The following is a 21,939-nucleotide window of genomic DNA, read 5'->3' as shown; positions in this document are numbered from 1 at the left end:
AGCTTCTGTTCTTTGTCCCGTCTCTCTGTCTTATCTCCGCGTCCTTTGTGTAGGTCTCAGGCACTTCTGTCTCAACAGGAGGCCTCGGCGTCTCCCTCCCTGTAGGACCGTGTCCTGTTTGAAGTGCTCCTGTCGTCTCTCCTCCCTCTCCGTCCACCTTTTTTAATCGCGCCGCGGTCTTTTGATTTGACCAAAATCAAACCCGGAAAGTCTGCATCTGTCTCCGCGCTGATAACGTGTCAGCCAGTCGGCACCACATGGGGTGCACATTTGCATATGATTTCGACTTTGACTCCTAATGTTTTCGATCGCAGCGTTATCAGCAGGGAACTCCAAAAGGAGCTAACATTTTTAGACGTGCAGTTTAGGCGGTTTATCTCCTGAATATTCACCGACAAAAGACGGATCTGAGTCTGGAGACTGAGAGTTGGTTTATAATGTTCCTGTTCATCCTGGGGAAACCTTTGCAGAGGAGGCTCTCAAGAAAGGAGAAAGATAAAAAGCTTTAAAAATGCACCACGAGCTGGAAGTGTGCTGATTGTTTTGGGCCTTACAGAAAGAAGGTTACAGGTTTGAAACCCGGTTGGGCCTTCACATCAGAAAGAAGGTTACAGGTTTGAAACCCAGATCCTTGTATTTCATCCCGTAGTCCTAGAAACCTGCATGGTTAGGGTTGGTTGTTCACTCTAAATAACCACTGGTGTGAATGTGAGTGTGAACGGTGTTGTATGGTTCCATCGACTGAGACTTTTTCCAGGTCTGTTTTTAATGAAGAGCTGTGCAGAATTCAGAAACACAGTTTAAACTGATGAAGCTCTCAAACACACAGAGTCCAAACGCTGATGCTAATAAAGTCCGGGAAGATCCGAGGCCGGACCAGGATCACGGAGGTATTAATAACAAGGTATTGATTGAGGAAACAGAGAGGACCAGCAGGTCACGAGACAGAAATGAGTCTGTAGAAGTAATAAAGGAAAACGTTAGGTTAGGAAGAACTAAAAGATCAGCGAGGAGTGTGTGAACAGAGGAGAGGCTTATCCAGAGGAGAGAGTGGATTACTGCACCTAAAGTCGACGGACTTCCCAGTTACAAGAAGATAATTTTTGATTTTTTAAAAATTTTTTTTGCATAACAAATTATTAACTTTGTTAGCAAAAACACTTTTTTCTAAATTGTCTGTTAAATTGAGGGTGAGGAACCACATACAAAATATCGGTTTTTCCATTGAATTTGCATCTTTAGGAAGAGCACCAGGGTCTGTAAAAAAACAAATTCTTCACACTGCAGGGAAAATTGACACATTTCATCTGACCTTGACATCATTAAAGTGGTGTACAGCAGATAAAGTAGTGTAAATAATGGAGTAAACAAACACAAAGTCACTGTTGAAGGAGTGAGTCAGAGTCGTTGTCAAACCTTCTCTTACTGCAGGGACGTGAACTGACTGTCACTGATTGGACAACAACTGTGTGACGTCCAAATTTCAACTTGTATAAACACAGTGTGTGACTTCAGTCGTAGTCGACTGTTCACTGGAGGTTTTAAGCCAATATTATTAGGTGAACAACCAAAAAGTTAGATAAAAACAAACAAACAAAAAAAAACAACCCAAAGTGTGAACATAGTTTAACTGTCAGGGACCTGTGTTTTGTCTCGTCTCGGCAGACGATAGTTTTCAGTTTGAAGTCTGATTTTTTCCGTTCATCTTCACCGTTCCTGCACCGCCCACGCGGTGTTCTTTACGCCGTGACGAGACTTGTCATTACCAGTTTTCTTAGTACGAGTCTGGGTTTTGGTGTTGGGCCACGATTTAATGATGTGCCCTGTTGCACGCCTCTCAAGCTGAATTTCATCATTGGGGGAAAAACAAACAAGTGTGGAGTAGGGATAAAAGTGTCATCTGAAACACTATCATCAAACAGGGGCTGACAGCTCCTCCCAGCTCCAGCTCCGAGAAGGAGACTTTGTTTGTCTCCATGTCTGAAGACTAGGGATGGAGAAGGAGAGGAGAGGAGGAGGAGGAGGAGGGAGGAGGGTGATGAAGAAACAGCAGAGGGCTTAGAGTGAAAGCAGCATATTGACATGAGCACATCTCCTCCTGAGCTAATGAGCTGCTCTAAATGAATCACGCAGCATCTTCATACATCATGTGCGGCCGATTCTTCTTCTTCTTCTTCTTTTTTTTTTACCCTAATGGATGAGAACAAATCTGCCCCTCAGAAATAGATGCACTCGTCATTTAATCAAAGGGCGACTCTCGCGGCTGAATCAATGCAAATGTAAAATCACATTTAAACAGCCACATCTATTAACAAGACGTATTTATACAGAGGTACAATTTGTCTTCATGTTAAACCCAAAATGGCAGCTATTCTTAGACGTCACTTTGTTTGTTTTAATCCCGGCCGCGGGGCTGGAACACTCCGTGTATAAAACCTAGAGTCTGAGCTCAGGCTCTGCAGCTAATGTGACGTGGCTAAACCTCCTCTGTACCACACGGCACTGTTGTAGCCTGGTCCATGCTGGGGTGGGATCAATGGTAGTGCCCTTGCACCTCCCCGCCCCCACCAGCAGGGTATGTTTCTGGGGTATTTCTGTAGCAAATGTATTCAGTCGACGTAGTCTCATGTTTTGCTTATTCTGGGATTTCTTTTATGTTCATTTCTCTCAGCATTGTCACTCTAAAATATGACCAAATAATTTGACATTTGACGGAGAAATAGAAGAGGAACCTTCTGTCTATTATTTATATCTAAACTAGATCTAGTTCAATAATAATAATAATAATAATTATAATAATAATAATAATAATATAAGTTGATTGAATTGCATTTTTATTTATCTATTTTAAATATTAAAAAAAAAGTCATGACCCCGATGCATTGCCTTTGTGAAATATTAAAAATCAACCAAAAAGGTCATGACCCTGATGCATTGCCTTTGTGGACCCTTGCTGTGCTGCAATCCCTAGGTTGAAAATCTCTGATTCACAATCACTTTCAAATGACCAATCAAATCAGTCAACTTGAATGAACTCGAGCTGCATTCAAATGCATATATTCCTTGTTTGATTCACTCTGTATTCCTGTACGTTGTAGGGACTGTTACCGCGTAACCTCCGCTTCATATCGACCGTATCACATAATTCCGTTTACCGTCGCAGCTTTGGTCGTATCTTCCCGTTGGTGGGAGATCGGTAGCAATGTGTGGATGTAGCCTTGAGCAACGTGAAGCTAAAAAAAACCCCAAACCTCCTGCAGATGTCTGCGTGTCAATCCTCCTCTTTGTGAGCAGCTTTTGTCAGGTCGTGGCCTGGGACACCGGCTCTGAACCAGACGTTCTCCTGGTACTTCCTCTGTGCTGTCACTCTGTAGACTCTCAGGTGTGACGTCTTTGAACAGGTTTTTATTCTGCACCCGCCCTCCCCCCCAGGTTGGAGAACGTCTCGGTGTTTCTGCGTTGCGGTGATAGCGCCTGTTTGTACAATTACTCCTTCACCTCGTGACCTCGGCGCTCTGACCTCTGCTTGGCACAGCAGCCGGGCACTTAACGTTCAGCCAGATGCATTTTTCATCTCAGACCATCAAATATTGAAAGGCTTACGCAACATGAGCTCAGTCATGCAGACAAAACAACCGTGTCAGGTCAGGGCGGAGGGTCTGCTCCGACATCTTCTTCGGGGTCTCCTGGTTTATTTAGAGCAACATAAATATGTAACAACAGTTTGAACTTAACCTCCTTCACACGTTCACACTCAGGTTCAACCTTCAATGACACTCGCTTCACAGCTGGAGGCGGTGGAGGAGATGGAGGTGGTCGAGATGAAGGTGGAGGAGATGATGATGAAGGAGATGAAGGTTGAGGAGATAATGATGAAGGAGATGAAGGTTGAGGAGATAATGTGAGGAGATGATGATGGAGGAAATAAAGTGGGAGTGTTTAAAAAAAAAAAAAAGAGAGCATCAGTCGAGGTGTCTTCTCAACTTACCTGTGAGGCTGTAGTTCTTGAACTTTTTCTGCTGGTGAACACTGACACTGACATAACCACTCCAGTAAGGCAAGATCACTAATCACTCATCCACCGTGTGACTGGTTCAAAGACCAGATTTCTGTAAGACAAATATCTCTATTTGTTTACAGCAAAAACAGTTTTTTTTTTTATCTCATTTAGTACAAATTCACCATTTAATCCAGTTGATTAAAGACCAGAGCTGGTGCTAATATTAGCTAATATTATTGTTTTCATTTTAATACCACTCTAATCTAACACAGACACTGTGTTTCTCTTTTTTTTTTTTTTTACAAGGCTGTTTTTATTTTCACACGGTCTCCTTCAAACTCCACTGCCTCCACTGTTCAGGCTGGAGCTGAGAACCCAGTCAGTTCTTATTGAAGTCATTGACCCTGGGAATTATTGATGAAGCAGGAAACCGTGTTGGCCCAGCAGGGGAGTGTGAAGAGGCCGTCGTCGTCGGCCGAGGCCGATGCCGAGGCCAGAACTCAGAATGGTTTTAACAAAGGGAAGAGAGAAACGAAGGGTGAGAGGCTGGAGAGGGACACGGATCCACCGCTACACGCCTCCCCGCTTAGGTGAGGAGGAGGAGGAGGTGGTGGTGGTGGTGGTGAGGGGAGTCCACTCCAAGTCCCGGTGGAGCCTCATCAGAGGAGCGTACTGCATGAGGGGCTAAGTGGTGTGAAGCAGGGAGCTCCTGGACAAGCTCCATTACTCCTGCAGCCAATTCCCCAGGTCTGTCTGTCAGATGGAGCGCTGACGGGCTCGCTGTTGGGGAGCGCTGGGTCGATCAGAGGAGGTGGGAAGGAGTGAGGAGTCGTTCACTCACCACCTTCCCTGGGTGGAATCTCTGATAGTTGAGGACAAAACTATCAGCCTGTCTTGGACCAACTGTTTTATTTTTAATTATTAACTGTTAATTAACTCTCAATACAGAAGAAGAAGAAGAATTAGTGGTTGTTCACGTGGACAAAGAAGTGTGTTCTCTTCCTCGTCTTCTTCTTCTTCTCACCCATCCTCTCCTCTTCTCCCCCCCCCCTCTGTGAAAGCAGTCGACCGCACCTTATATCGTGTGTTTTTCGAAGCTCAAATCTCCACAGACCTGGGATTCAAACCAGCAGTTCTGAAAGTACAGGGGAAATCGTTTGACCACTGGGTCAGAGACCACCCCCCAAAAGTAAAGTGATATTTTTTTTAAATAAATCTTTTGAGAACATATATTTCAGCACCTGAAAATGACTTCACACTTAGGGACTGTTTAACCCTTAACATAAGACTTTTCTTTGTTGACAAAAAGTCAAAAATCCAGAAAACCAGCTTTAACTTTGACCTTTGTTAGTGTCGATCCTCAGATTGAGCTCCTTGTCATTTGTTATTCATCTCAGTCTGAGGCTGTAGAGGTCGGACGAGGTGTGGGTCAAAAAGTCCTCAGACTGAGAAAAAATGTGTTGATCTACAGCCAATAAACATACGGCAGCTCTGATTGGCTGTCGTCCCTCATTGGTTCCTCCTGAGAACCAGATCTTATTGGTCTTTATTAGAGGAGAGTTTTTCTTAATTCCATCCTGGTCATTTAGCTCAGTTTTCTCGTTCAGTTTTTGTTGATTTCTTTGTTTTAGTAAAGCAGGCGCTTGACTACGTTTGTGATGAAAAGTCAGAAGAATCTGCAGAGTTTAGATGCAGGTTGAAAATATGTAGAGCAAGGGTTTAGGTACCTGAGGTGCCCGTGGGATAGGATAAGTTACGCTTGAAACGAAAGTCAAATGGGTGATATTGTGTGTCCCAGAACTGGACAGCACGGCATTGGTTTTTTATTTTAATGTTATTATTATTACTTTGTTCAGGAAATCTGTATCAAACCAGGAACGTTTTTTACGTTTTAAGTTTGACTTCCGTTCCGTTTCCACGCGGTGGAAGTGGTGCTGTTGCTGCGGCGACACCTGTGAGTGAGTGACGCTGTGTTTGGGTTTATGTGCAGGGCATTTCCACGGTCGGCTGTCCCAGGTCGGATCCCATCACTGTCACATTGAGTGGGGGATTAAACCCCTGCTGTGTTACAACAGACCGTTGAACCTGTCCCCAGCCGCGTGGACCACTTCAGGGGACGTCACTTTGAACGCCGCCCATCAATATTTGAGCAGCGCTGGTCACAGCAGCTGTTTACTTAACACAACACACACTCTGTGTGTGTGTGTGTGTGTGTGTGTGTGTGTGAGGAGGCATCGCCAGAGGAGAAGACAGCCTCACCCTGTCTCCTGCCCACCTCCCCCTTTTTGTCTTTTCATAGACACTGTACTACCTGAATCTTCTCTCCCTCCCTCTCTCTCTCTCGGTCTCTCTGGCCTCATCCATCACAATCCCATCATGCCGCTTCCTACCTGTCAACCTCAGTAGTGCCTGTCGTTTTTTTTTCGTTTGTGCAGCAGCCTGTTGTACTGTGTAAGTACACACACTCACTCGGTGATGGATTTTGTTGTCCTTCCGCTCGTGTCTACGTTTATTTTGTAAACATATCTGTGTCTGTGATTCTCACATCTGTCACTGTTTGCCGAACAGTAAAAGAGAATGAATAACCAAACTCCTGACACCACGACGAGGACTCTAAATATGTAGGCCACGGTACTCCTGTGTACTACAGTACTCCTGTGTACCGTGGTACTCTTCAGTACATGATTCGTGTCCCGTAGACGTCGTTGTTAAAGCTCTGCATCTCTTCCCCAAACGACTGGCCAGATGTGACTGGTTCGTGGGCCAAAAGTGGTCCACCGGCTGCGTGTTTGACACCCCGGTTTTTAGCCAATTAGAGAGCATCAGTGTGATGTCATCATGCAAAAAAAAGACGTCATTAAGGAAATGCGTCCATAGTTTCAGCTGCTGCGTTGTTGTTGTTGTTGTGTAAAGCCATTGGTGTAGTGGTCATTAGAGAGGGTTCAATTCCCAGAGGAATCAAACACTTGTTGCTTCTGAAGGTCAGATCTGATGTTGACACAAGAATGTCAGTGTTTATTATTATTATTATTATTAATGAGTTTGTCTGCTGATTGAAACTCACGGCAGTAAAGTTTGGTTTGACGCAGTTTCGACCGTTGTAACATTTTCTCTTCTTCACCTTCGTGTTTCATGTTTCCCTTTTAGCTCGGACCTTAGCATTAGCTTTGTGCAGAATGCCTAAAAAATATATGAGAGAAAAAAGAGATGAAAACCTGCTGAAGGATCGGCGAGGACATCTGAGTACAGAACGGTATGTGTCCTTCAGAGACGGAAGAAGGACACCACAAAGTCTCCACCATCTGTACGGCAGACCAAGGACGGTTCCTCCGTTAGGTGTTCTCACCAAAAATACTTTTCGTTCCGTGTCTTTTTTCTGAATAAGGATTTCAGAAATGGCCACCGTGAACAGAAATATTGCGACCTCGTGGAGGTGTGCTTTTTTAAAATGGATGAAAAATGGATGAAAAATGTGGCACAGATGTTTGAAAAATGAATCTTACCTCATCCTTACAAAGGCACAGATTTACAAGAGTATTTCATGAAAAGGATTCTTAGCTTAACCCTAGCTAACCATGCTAACTTTGAGCAGTAGTTTCTGTCTACGAACAACACTTTATTTATAATACAGTAGTTCCCATGAAACTGCTCTCTTTATTTAACCGAGGAAATTAAATTCTAATTAATTTACGGTGGTGAACCCCTTCACCAACAACTTGTTCTACTTACAAAATAATAACCCCAATGAGGGGATCGATTTTTTTTGGAAACATATTTTCTCCGTAAGTCCCACCTCCCCCTCCCTCGCTCTCTTATCTTTCTCTCTGAGTAGTTTACACACACACACACACACAGACCTCAGGAGAGGTCAGGAGTTTAACCACGACTTTTCAGAGCAAACTGTAGACAAGACCCTGGGGTGGGTCGGTGACTGGATCTCCTTACAACACAGCAGCAGCAGCAGCAGGACTGATGCCCTCTGTGGAATAAGAGAGTAGAAAATGAGAAAGAGAGTCGGTGCAGGACGATCACTGACTCAGGAGGAGAAAACATGGTCCGAGAGAGGGCCGCGGTGCACGTTTTGAACACATTTGTGGGAGATCGATCAATATTTTTATATTAACAATAGAGTCAGATGATGTGACGTGAAGGAACCCACAGAGATTTCCTTTCTTCTGGCACAAAAAAACCCACGATATCCAGCAACAAAAGTTGACCAAACCAGGTTTTAAGAAAGTAAAAAACTCTTGTAACATGATAATTTGCCTAATGTTTTACTAAGAAAAAACAAACCTCTTTTAGAACAAGACATTCTTGTGGTTTTGAGCTACAGTGTTTAAAAATTTAAAAAAAATTCTTGTATTTTTGACTTGGCTAGTTGAGAAAGTATTCATAGGATTTTGGACAAAGTAATTCTTCAGAATAATTTTATAAGATTTAATAAGATTTTTAAAAAATCAACCAAATAACAATAATAGAAAAATCTGATTAATCTCTGTGGAATTATCAAGATTAATCATGATTGTATAATCCAGGTAAATCAACATTCCTGAATATGACAATTGCATAGGACCAATTTTTGGTCAGTGGCGAATATATATATATATATATCCCAGAGTTCATTGTGTTCCTCCACCAAGTGCAGACAGTTGAACGGGAGCAGCCGGTGACACAGTTCCATCGTATCCCGAGGCTAACTCCAGCCTGGTTAATAATGCCGTGACTGGTGGTTGGCTGCAGTGGTCATTGTCTGGACGCCTTGAATTAGAACAGACCTCGATTAACTCAGCTTCAATCTGCACGGCTTCAGAGTCAGGAAGGAGGGAAAGGCCGAGGTCCGAACAGAGACGAGCGTAAACTGTAGCATTAGCAACATTTGTTTGTCAACATGTTTGACACGTTGGTGGACTAATGGTTGGATGACATCAGGTGGATGGACGAGTCCCCCTGGATGTTTCCCGAATCACATTTGTTCATAAAACAGATAATGGTTTTATAGATAATGGTCCTGCCTCCTCGCCGCCCCCTCCTGATTCATCCTGGCATAACGCTCCTTTGTTCTTCTGAAAAATAATAGGCAGCTTTGGGAACGAATTGAAATGAAAAGGACAAGACAAGGCAAGTCAGAAAATTACTTTTCACTCTAAATAATTTTATATTCCAGAAGAGATTTTTCTTCTTCCTGCGGAGTTTTCCATTGACGTTTTTCCCTTTGGGTCCTTTTTTTTATTTTTTTTTATTCTCCGTCTCTTTGTGTCCAGGCTGAAATAATAAATGTAAAAAAAAGAAAGAAAAAAAAAACCCACACAAATTGAATATGAATATGAATGAAATAAGTTTCCGTGTAAAGACAGAACAATCAATAGCGGTTGCCGGGGTTCGCGCGGCGGGAGAGACTTTGTCAATGTCATTTGAAAGTCTGCACAGTTTGAGCCACAGTCGGGACGCCGCTGCTTTGAGGCTCTGCTGAGACGCTGACGGCAGGAACGGAGAAATTAAATCGACAGCCGCGTGGCTGCGGTTTGACTGACGGCAGCTGTCAATTCGCCCGTGACTCTCTGTTACCCAGCATGACTCTGCACTCAGCAGAGATGTCTCCGCCCTGCTGGAGAAACCAAATATGTTTTAGTTTGTAGAGTGTAATTTGAAGACGATTATTACGGGTTAATTAGGTTTCCATGCATCCTGGAAAACCTGGAAATGAAATATCTGGATTTCTGGTCATGGAAAAAGTTGTTTTATGTTTTGTTTACATTTTGATACGTGAACAGAACCATTAATGTTATTGTTCTCTTGTTAGCCTTGTCTGGGTCTTAATCTGAGAGGTTTCGGGGGGGTACCGATTTCACCAGTTGCCCCCGTCATTGTGTGTGTGTGTGTGTGTGTGTGTGTTTAATTATCCGGCCTCAGACAGAGCTGCAGGCTAACAGGTGTCTGGTTAAAGCTGCTCTGGATCAAAGCCAGTGAAAATAATTACCAAACCTGTCTTAAGAAGAATAACTGCCCACCCCCCCCCTCCCTCACCCCTTCCTCTTCTGTCTGTACAGAGAGGAATGGAGTCTGATGTTGAAGCTGTGAGTGTTTCCACACACAGTGTTATGAAGTGATCACAGTCTCAGACACTCCACTGAATATTTGATCTCTTCTCATCATTAACAAGCAGCAAGGAGCAGGACAGACCCCCCCCCTCAACCCCGACTCCCCCACCACCACCACGGCCCTGGCATTTTCATGACCTCTTTTCTCCTCTGCACTCAGAAGTCTCTTAACTAACTCCAGTCCACTCCAGTTCTTCTGTAAAATTATAATTCAGTCAATAAATAGAGATTATAGTCTTGGTCTGGCTTTTGGTGAAAATCTCAGTGCAGACTGTGTGACTGACAAACGCCCACCGGTGGCAGTAGAGCCACAGTGGACCTGAGCATAGACCCAACTAGTATTTGTGGGTCAGTGCGTATGTGCGTGTGTTACATGCACTCAGTGAAACAGCACCCCCTTCAGGGAGTTCTGCGCCACGCCCCGAGGCAGTCAGCGGGCGACACCGTGCGGCTTTGATCACGTGATCAAAGCCACACTGTGAACATTTTCCTCATGTCATTTACGTCTGAAGCGAATCTTCATACATTTTTATATATATATATTTACAGTTTCAGGGGACATGATGTGACCCCTTCTGTTATAATAAAAAGAAGAGAAACTTTACATTACCAACCATGATAACAATTAATCGTGATTAATTGCGTTTAATCCACAGCTACACTTTAATCAGTCCGATTAAGATTTCATTCAAGCCTTTTATTTTAGGCACCTCCATCACCTCAGCCGCCAACATGGGCAACCTAGGTACACGCACCATCATTTGAGTATGTTTTTTTTATTTAGAAAGATGATGAAAACTTTTCAAACACAAAAGAACTTCCATTTGGACTGAAGGGACGTGGCCTGCAGCGTCCACACTGATCTGGCTCAGGAGAGATTACAGGCTGTGAAGTACAGCCACTGGCCAGAGACTGATTCATCTTCAAACATGCTTTTAAAGCAGTTGAAATCCAGACCCACTTCTCAAATAAGATGATTTTCTAAGGCTGTAGAAAACTTCAGATCTAGATTGAAAGGAACAGGTTTGAGCTCAGGTTTGTTTTTACAAACTGGTGAATCGGAGGAAGTAGATTTTTTTCACGACAGACCACGCGATGCGTCGGCTCGTCGTCGGGGATGACGGTGGCATTTAAATGACGGATCTGTAAAATAAAAACTAAATGTTGAGAGTAATTTAGTTTGTAACTTAGTCGAAGGTTAGTGTCATCACAGGACATTAGAACTGCTTCACTAACCCTTTGTCTTTACAATCAGTACCACTGTGGTCCAGTACCAAATGACCGACGGACCGGCACTGGTCCCCGCACCAGAGGTTGGGCACCCCCGTTTTACCAGATTTTTTGAGGTTGCTGCAGTGTACCTGATGCTGCGCACAGAAAAAATACTCAGATTTCCTCTTTAGTCAACGTGACAGTGTCAACTCTTACCCTTCACTCGTCTTTTTCGATCGGTGTGAAGATGGCGCTGATGAGTGAACTAATTCATCGCAGCCTTGGTTTGTGTTCGGCCCAGTTGCTCTGTTTGTGTGTTTAGGTGATTGAATACAAACACGGTTTTCCTGTGTCCGCCGTCACATTTCATTTTCATTAACGGCTCCGTCTCGTCTCTGCTCGCCTTCTTCTTCTTCTTCTTCTTCATCTGCCTCACTGTTCTTTTTTTTATCCCCCCCACCCCCCCCCCCCCCCCCCCCCCCCCCTTTTCTTCCACAGCCACCTGCCCTGCTGAAAGCAGAACATTTCCATTCACAGTCCCAGGTCTCTGTGTCATCCTCTAAGAATTGGAAATGCTTTTTTTTTCAGTCTGGGTCTCTGAGGACACTTCATCTCAGAAGTGAAGCAGTGTTTTGAAAATCCGTAAACTCTTCATTGTACTTCCGATTATTGACCGTCCTTGACTTTTTGACGTGAGGTGAAATTCCTCCGGCATCTTAATTCTTGCTTTTGCCAAATCAACTTTTCTTTCAGTCAAAAACTTTTTCTTTTTTTTTCAACTGAATCATCGTAAACCTTGAAAATGTGAGCTCTACTGCACAAGTGTTTATGGGATGTCCAACGTTAACTTTTAGCTGATATCCGATATCGTCCAAATGTTTAATTTCTGATTCCGATATCAACCAATACCGACATATGCAGCCGAAAAAAACGATAATGATTTTTACCGATGTTACGTTACTATGCTAATAATATGGACGGCCGATTTTATCGGTAGCTTTCATTGATACGTGACGCATTAGTAGAAAGTGAAAATCCACGTCAGTGTGAATTTATTTCCGTATAAGCTCAGAGGTAAACGCATAAAATTTAAGGCTAATGTATTTTAAATAACCATAACTTTAATGGCCGATGTTCTTGAATCCACACATTCCCGACTCACCGCTCCGCATTAACATGGAGGCAGATCCTTTCAGGGTTTTTATGGCAGCACATCACCTCCTCGTCCTCAGCTCATAAAGCTTCTCCTCTCCACTGGCTGCCGATAAAACTTTCATTTAAACGTCTTGGTCTTTATTTCATTTCATTTCATTTCCTGTGCTGCTGTACTGTAAGTGATCATGTGATTATTTTACGAGGGTCAGCTGACCAAACACAGATTGTTTGGTTTGAGGACTAATTCAGTTTTTCATGCTTGCTTTGCGTCGTGTCTTTTGATGAAGAGAGAGAAATGAGAGATTTACAGATGAAGCATCCAGGAAATAAAAGCTTTTGTCTTTAATGTCTCTCGCTCGCTCTCGCTCTCTGTCTTCTTCATCTTCATCTTCATCGCTCTCTCTCTCTTCCTCCAAACTGTCTTTTAATGTCTTTGACATTAAAGAGCTTTCCTGGAATGATAAATGTTTTATTAGGCCTCACTCGCTCATTTTTTTTCAAGGGTAAATACAAAGAGAGGAAGTCGGAGTGAACTTGGAATCTTTATCTCCCCGTGGACTTCATTTCTAGATCTGTTAGTCTCTCCTCTCCTCTCCTCTCCTGATGTTCCTGAATCCACACATTCCGTCCTGCAGCTCCATTTTACATACATTTCAGAAGCAGAGTCCACCAGGATCAGACTGATGTCTTCATCTACAGCCGGGATATTTGACACTTTGTCCCTCGTCTGTCCCTCAGTGTGTAGAAGAGAAAATCTCTGATCAAATCTTCCAGCTGCTCAAACACGTTTAAGAGCGAGAATCTAGAGCTGCCGATTGGACAAAAAAAAAAAAAAAAAAAGGATCTAACTTCTCTTATGCACTGTTGTTAAATCTTACATTTAGCCCCCAGGCTGGCAGATGATTGTATTTCCTGTGCTGTAATAGCTGTCTGTCCTCTGGGACTGCGTGTGTGCTCCGTCTCTGGCAACCCCTCGGCTGTGCTGCTGATTGCTCCTGCTTTTTTGAAAAAAAAAAAAAAAAATGGGTCACGTTTTGCGCTGCAGCATGACACCTATTTCTACCTGAATCCAGGACAGACGACTGCTCTAACTGGTTTAAGGCCGACGCTAACGGCTAACGCAGTGAAAGACAGACAGAGTAGTTGACTTTATACTTTCTAATTTCTGCTCCGTCAGAGCTGTGATACAAAACTGATAAATATTAGGGATGACTCAGTACGACTGTTTCATGTACGATACCAATATCATTTGGTATCGTATATGAAACATCCCTAGAAAATATAAACGTTGTTTTTATTATTATGTGTTACTCTGGCTGTCTAATTTAATGTGTTAGTGTTGTTAATTATTTCAATTAATTTCGTCCTAAGCCCTAGTGGAGTACACAAAAGTACAAAGTGCAAAAACCCACTAAAAAGTTCCTCATAAGGTATTGACGGGAAAATTCAAAACCAATATTTTTAAAAATCAGTCGTAGAAAATTAGCCAATTGGAATTAGCCAATTACTAATTGCAAATGTTTTTGTTGATATTCTGATCCTGTCCGTGACTGGGTTTAATGGTGTTAGCAGGCTAATGGTTGCTAATGCTAATAGATATCTTTACAGTAAGTTGTACACACTAACATATGACGATTATCAAACCCAAACCCATTCATCAACTGCTACTGAGATGTTATCACGCTAACTGTAGCGTTTGTGATGCGCTAACGTGTTTCTGCTAACTCATAACCAGACCTAGCTGCTGCACCAGTTTCCTGTTTCTCTCAGCTGCTGTGTTTTCAGCAACATCCCAGAACCAGCTCTCTTCACGAAGGCCTTCGCCGTCTCTGACCCCTCCTCCACATGTTTTTGCTGTTTGCAGCAAAAATCCAATATTTCTGCGCTGTGTTCCGAGGGTTCAATCCCGGAAGGTTGACATCTTTCCACCTTCACTCGTGCCATAATTGCTTTGGCCTCATCCATTAATACTCGCACGCCCGAAACCCGGGAGACCGCGCGCTCTGAGCGGCTCCGCGGCGGTGAAGCCATTTCCTTCCACTTCCCCACAGCTATCATGTCAGAATGTAGAGAGGTCTGATTGGTATGCTCGCCGGGCGAGGGCTACTGATGCGCGGCNNNGCTTAACCGGGGAGGAGAGCGGCTCCGCGCTCGGCCACGTCTACTTTAATCGCTCAGCGCCAAAACATTAAACACGTCAGAAACGGTAATGGACTGGTCCCGTTTCTGAGAGAGAGAGAGAGAGAGAGAGAGAGAGGGGCGTGCTGGGAAACACACCTGTTAGTACGTCTGACCCAAACGTGTCTTCGTCGTAACAGGTCGGTCTTAAATTAAAGACAGCGATGGTTTAGTTTGGTATTCTGAGCAAGTATTCTGGGAAAAAAAAATGTGGATAGAAACGGGCAGAAAAAAAAATAACGTTAGGGTAAGAAGCTAGAGTGTGTGTGTGTGTGTGTGTAGGAGCCATCGCCTGCATGACTGCCTGAGTGTGTTTGACCCCAGAGTTCAAGGACAGTCTTGTATGTGCTGCCTCTGGCTGCTACAGTCAGTACCCAAGTGGTGTTTATTTAAAGGGAGGGACACACACACACACACACACACTCACACACACACTCACACAGACACACACTCCAGTACTAACCTTGTGATATGAAATCCATGACCCCAGTTTACACTGATACAAAACTCTGGACTTGGTATCCTTTCCATCCTATACTGTATCCCAGTACACACACACACACACAGACACACACACACACACTGACCCGCAGCCAGAATGCGTCCTGCAGCCCTGGATTAATTACCCTCCTCGGTGCCTGTGATCCCAGAGAGCGTCTGCGCTGCGTTACTCGGCCTCTCCCTCCGGCTGGTCGCCACGGCGATGGCAGCGCTCACCCATTCATCACTGTGACTTTGTGGAAGGGAGTCATAAGGGATGGGGTGTGTGTGTGTGTGTGTGTGTGGGCGAGGGTGAGTAAGAGAAAAGGGGAGAGAGGGCAGATGTGAAGGTGACCTGAAGGGGATGGATGGAAGAAAGAAGAAAGACGGGAGAGAGAGGAGAGGGCTCCTGTTGAAGACAGAAAGAAAGAAAGACGGGAGAGAGGAGAGGGCTCCTGTTGAAGACCCTTATTAAAAATTAAAAGCGTTGCCGTTTTGCTGGTTTGAACTGTGTGGATGTGAAAGCATGGACTGCTGGGGTGAGTCTCAGAGGAGGGGGGGGGGTAAGAGCAGAGGCAGAGTTAAGAGGGTGAGGTGGCTGAAGAGGGAGTGAGGAGTGAGACACGTTCACACCTGAAGAAAAATAACCTCCCGTCTCACGGAGCCACGGCGCCCTCCATTGTTTCCCCCGGAAAAAACCATCTCGGCGGCCATCGTTCATGCTGCTGCAGATGTCTGTTTCACACCCAGAGTGATGAAGGCCGTGGTTGGAGTGAGGGTGGGGGGGGCATGGAGGGGGGGGGCAGCGCCAAAGGTTACAGCGGGGCCTAATTAATGGAGACAAAAAGACAGAAGGAAGAGAGAGAGTGTGTGTGTAAGAGTGTGTGTAAGAGTGTGTGTGATTGTCCACACGTCTTTCTCTGAATTGGTGTTTGGTGGCATTTCAGATCAGACTGGATGGGATTGGACTGGACTGGTTTGGATTAGATTAAACTAGATTACGTCGGGCTAGCTTGAGCTATCTTGGATTAGGTTATGTTCAGTTAGGTTGGATCTGATTGGCTGGAGTCAGGATGAATCACATTAGACCAGACTTGGGCTCGGCTTGGTGAGGTCGTGATTGGACTGGACTAAAGCCAAGTCTCATCAACTACTCAAAAAACGTCACATGAGGAAGAAAATTCTTGGTTCAAACCCTTGGTATCCAACGAGTCATAAAGTCGTGGCTAAAATGTTTTACTGGTCAGAAACGTTTTTTTTTTTTCTCACAGCATCTCCGATCCGTCGTATCTCTGATTTCTGTCCCAGTGACCCAGACGTGTTAGAGAGAGAGTGTGTGTGTAAGAGTGTGTGTAAGAGTGTGTGTGATTGTCCACACGTCTTTCTTGTGTGTGTAAGAGTGTGTGTTGTGTGTGTGATTGTCCACACGTCTTTCTCTGAATTGGTGTTTGTTGGCATTTCAGATCAGACTGGATGGGATTGGACTGGACTGGACTGGATTAGATTAAATTAGATTACGTCGGGCTAGTTTGAGCTATCTTGGATTAGGTTATGTTCAGTTAGGTTGGATCTGATTGGCTGGAGTCAGGATGAATCACATTAGACCAGACTTGGGCTCGGCTTGGTGAGGTCGTGATTGGATTGGACTAAAGCCAAGTCTCATCAACTACTCAAAAAACGTCACATGAGGAAGAAAATTCTTGGTTCAAACCCTTGGATCCAACGAGTCATAAAGTCGTGGCGAAAATGTTTTTTTTTTGCTGCTCAGAAACATGTTTTTTCACAGTGTCTCCGATTCGTCGTATCTCTGATTTCTGTCCTGGTGACCCAGACGTGTCGAGCAAATGTAGAGCAGGGCAAACAGTGGGCTCCTCCTGTGTTTGGGGCGGGGGGTGAGCTAGAAAATAAATCAGAAGAAAAAAGGAGGGTGAGGAAGGAGGGTGAGGTGCGTCTCAGTCATTCCGGCAGCGTAGGCGTTCGTCTTTCATCTCTCTCCACCAAACAACAGAGAGGAGCTGAGTTCCAGTCGTTAAGAAAATCACAGCAGCCTGTTTTAAGGCCCACCTATTTATAGTGGCACAGACTGAGACGTGTTCGACGCGTCATTTAATTAGGGTCTCGTTTAGCATAAAGCTCGGCTTCCAAACTGAGAATGCGTGAGGAGGCAGGCGGCTCCGCCGAGGGAGGAATTTAACCAGCGGTTGAAAACCAACATCAAAACGAGGAGTGTTTTTTTTTTTTCCAGTCGTTAAGAAAAGGGAGGAGAAGCTAATATTACAGTTTTACTGCGCGTTCCTTGGAATGTATTTATTGTTTCTTACAACCTGCGATGTGTTCACGATCGTTTGACTAGAGTGTGTTAATAGTTCTGATTAATTTAGACGGGCAAGGCTACCAAGCATCTCAACCTCCCACCACGGCTTCAGTCGACCCAGGTTTTCTGGTGGATTACAGCCCTAAAAAATATCCTGGGGCCCATTAAATATTAGATTTGATGAAGTCGGGATCGTACATACGCAAAAATTATTTCGTAGGCGCTGGTCTGTTCGATGTTCGTCTACATGTTCTCATTTTGGAAATCTTCTACGTACCTTTTCCGGCTAGTTTAGAGAAAGGAGTCTTCTTCTCTGTATATTGGAGCTTGATAAAGAACTGACTGATGCAATAACGCCACCATTGAGCTTGATAAGGAACTGACTGATGCAATAACGCCACCATGTGGTGGAAAAGTATATTACATGGACATCCTATTTCTGATATCTTCAATCAATAACCTAGGCAGTCCCGCAGATCACGGGTGCAAAACTGAAACAAAAAATAAAATGTGCGGCCCTCTAGGTGGCATTGGCAGCCCTAGTTTGGGCCACAGCCCTGTGGTTAAGAATCACTGGTAGAAAGTCTGTACTAGTGTTGACTGGAAGGGTTAAACACAGTGGTCAAACTCCCTGTTTGTATTTTATATTCCCGAGGAATCGAGCGTTCTCCTCCAGCGTACAGTCACCACGAGCCGTCAGTCCTGGTGTGATCACCGCAGCATTCGCTGCTCTTTGTTCTGTTCCCTCTCATTCCTTTGTGCCTGCGCTTCTTCGATCACTTCTGCTCCGCCTCAGTTACCTCAACAACGGAGAATGAGCAGAGTTTAGTGAGCTGCGCTGCATATATTACCCATGCTGCACCTGATCGGCGCTGCAGGAGGAGCAGGACTGACACTTCACTTCATGATCTGCACAGCCTTACGTCATTATTTCACCTTTTATTTATCCATATCACTGACTACACATATGCAACTATGAAATCATTCGGAGAGCAGCGTGATATGTTGTGGTTTCACAGCATCATCATCTTTTTTTTTTTTTTTTAGGAGAACTCTGGGGCCGGTGTCTCTGCTCCAGGTGTCGAAAAAAATAATAAGTGGTTTGTTTTCTGACCGCTGTTCTCTCGGCTCTGCTCACTGATCAACCTGGAAAATTAAAAAAAAAAAAAAAATCACTGTTTTTCTCCCCCACTCACTGTCAGATCTGACTTGGTTTCCAATAATACAGCGGACTCAGACTTGATACGAGTTTAATCCGTTCCACAACAGCCTCGATCCACTCATCTCTCGATCAAATTTTCCCCTTTAAAAAGATTGATAATATAAAATAATAATAACTAAGAAAACATTTTATATTATCATTATAAAAATGGGTAAAATAACCCAGTGAGTGAGACAGTGAGTGTCGGGGGCCACAAAGGTGGGAGAGGGATTATTTACATATTTTTAAAAAAAATTTTGTTCTGAAAATTCAGGGTTTGTTGTGTGAATAATTTGACGGCGTTAAAGAAACCTGTGGAACTTTAACGCAGCGCGGCCCGGACGACCTGAGTGATTGAACTTCAGATCCATCTTACCATCCATTGCATTAACCCCCATACTCACCCCTCCTCATCCTCACCCCTCCTAGCCTGTTCTTGGCATCTCCTGCAGCTGTCAGTGTGATGATGGATTCTTCCGGTTACCGACTCTACGCTGATGAATTCTCTGTCATCCTCTGAAATGGACTGGCTGCTGTTTCCACTCTTCACTCCGCGTTTTCTTCTTCCTCTCACAAACTCCGAGCTTCTCTCTCTCCGCGCGAGCGTCTTCACTCTGATAACTCCGCTCCGGTTTTGATATGATATGACTGTTACTTCACTCGGTCTATCAAAAATAACCAGCGGGAGGCGATCCCTGCCTACCTGTTTATGTGGCAGCCTCCGGCGACTGCAGCTACTTCCTGTGGATCTCGTTCTGCCTCGCCCCCCCCCACACCCCCGTCCGCTCGGCTCTGATTTTAGTCCTGATAGTTTTACCTTCACCAGTTTGTGGCTGATGTTTGAACAGCAGGGAACTAGAATAACATAATAATATATAAGTGTCCACCAGGGGGTCTGCTTCAAAAATGTCAAAAAAATGTTGTTTTATACTTGACTAATTTGAAGGTAAAAACTTTGAGTTTTTCTATTTAAAAATTTTCCATGTCTTCTTCAGTGGTGGGAGTTCTGGAGGATGACCTTTGACACCTTTTTTTTTTTCTTTTTTTTTTTAGAGAACTCACATGGTTCTAGATCCAAACCTGTTGATGAGCTTCAGTCATTTGAACAGGTTTCCATTAAAGTTTTAAATAAAAAAAACGTTTGTTGAGATGAGGCGACTCTGGACACTGGACAACGTTATGATGATAGAACTGGTCAAAGCTGCTGGAGACCGGTCTGAACTGGTTTCAGCAGTGGGATCATTGGCTGGTGAATCTAAAGATAACGTTTGTCAGACTCAGGAGCTGTTTTTTTTTTTTTTTTTTGGGCTTTTGTTTCCTTGTACTGTGTGTACTGCTAGTTCAGAGCTGCAGTTTCATGTTTCTTGTCACATGTGGGGGCTGGGAGGGTGGGGGGGTGAGGAAGGGGGTGTCAGCTGTTGTCGTTGTTGTTGTTTTACAACCACAGGGATGTGGGATCTGTTTCCTGACCAGGTAGTTCTGGAGCCCTGCTCCGTCGCTCGATGGTTAAACCTGTCGTTTATAGTCGAGTGGAGACGTTAACGTGCGTTTGCCGACTGATTTCATAGATGCCCTCCTGTGCCTACACTCAGGCTATATTTATCAGGTTTATATATTTATATATATATATATATATGTACCATGGGGTCTGTTTTCCCAGTCTGTGATGTCTGGTGTGTTTTTTTTTTTCTTCTGGAGAAGAATCTGCAGCAGATGCCGTGACCCTGAGTCTTCTCTCTGCAGTCCTGTAATGAAACTGTCACTGATGCCCTTCAACCCTCAGGGGTTCAGGCAGCCAATTACACTACACAATTACTCACTAATACACACACACACACACACACACACAAAAGAGTTGTGTGTGTGATGAAAGAAAGAGAACGAGTCGTTGTCAAGTGCAGAAGAACACGGTTCCTAGTGGTGCCCAAATGTGGAGACTGTGGATTATTAATTAACTTCATATCATTGACATTAACCATTGACCAAATGTTGATAAAGATGACGCTGGATGTGGCGAACAATAATTCAGGACAGAAACGGACAAAGACCTTTGTTCAGCCCACTGTTACAGGAAAGTTACAGATTTTATTTTTTAAATGTTTTATTATACGATATACCAGTGTACTTTTTTTCATTCAACATTATTCGTAAACTCCTGGGAAACACGATGCGAGACGACCCCAAAAAAAAAAAAAATCTGAACTGGTTCTCTACGGGAACCGTTCCCCTCCTTTATTAACGTTGGTTTGTTGAGCAAACGACGCAAATTATTTTTCTAGAAGAATCCACAGATCCACAGGGACGGGTTACAGTCAGAGGACGGTTGTCATTGTGACAGTGTAGTTCTCACAACGACCAGTAGAGAGAGAGAGAGAGACCATATGATCTCAGGGGAACCAGAACCAGGTCCAGGTCCAGGTCCAGTCTTCTACAGACTCCCTCCGTCCACTCCTCTGTTGAAGTCCTGCAGCTTTTGTCTTGTCTTGTCTTGTCTTTAAAGTGACCTACATGTTCACAGAGAGAAACAGTTCCAAACACTGACATGTGGACGAGGGCGACAAAAGGCCGCGGGCGATCGAACGCAGAGACACTTCGGGCGACAACGCGAGTGTGTCGTCGACCTTTTCTGCTCTTCCATTAAACTCTCCTTCTACTGAAGGATTCTAATCATGTCCTTCTTTGCTTCTTTATCCTATATCTGTCACACACACACACACACACACCGCAGGTCGCAGGCTACAAAGCCGGCGTTGACACCGACCGTGAACAGGATGAGGTCACGCCGACCGAGCTCATTGTGTGTGGAGCGGCGCGGCGTGTTCAGCTACTTCAACTTCTCAGTCTTACGACAACACAATTAAGACGGCAGCCGTCGTTCCTCTCTCCGACTTCACACTCCCTGTCGCTCTTCATCCCACACTGTGCAGCCATCTGTTTCCAGAACTTTCCACAAACTTCTCTGACTCCCTTCAGTTCACTCTCCTCTGAACTCTCCGTTCACTGACGCTCCCGTCCTCTCTGATGTTTCTCCTCCAAGCCTGAAAAGGATGTTTGACGTCGATGAAAAACAAAGATGACGCAGGGGGGGAGGGGGGGCCGCGACCCACCACAGGCGTGCATCGGTGCGTCCGTCTCAGACCGAGGCCGGTGCAGTACTTACAGATGCATTAAATGGATTCTTGGAGCTAAGATTCCTGATTTGGAAAAGGGACACTCAGGCTGTGTTCCTGATGACCTCTCTCATCCTCAGCCACATCTTCCAATCAGAGCGACAAGAGCCTGCTGTGTCTCTGTGTCTCTC

General features: G+C 44.4%; 1 protein-coding gene across 1 annotated transcript in view; it reads left to right on the top strand.

Moving 5' to 3' along the window:
• Positions 1-21,939, top strand: part of gpc3 (glypican 3) — a 91,610-nt gene that overhangs the window by 17,483 nt on the left and 52,188 nt on the right.

This window comes from Cynoglossus semilaevis, chromosome 15, assembly GCF_000523025.1.
Source record: "Cynoglossus semilaevis isolate Cse_v1.0 chromosome 15, Cse_v1.0, whole genome shotgun sequence".
Lineage (NCBI taxonomy): Eukaryota > Metazoa > Chordata > Actinopteri > Pleuronectiformes > Cynoglossidae > Cynoglossus > Cynoglossus semilaevis.
The sequence above is the reverse complement of the archived record's forward strand: the minus strand, read 5'-3'. Positions and strand labels throughout refer to the sequence as shown.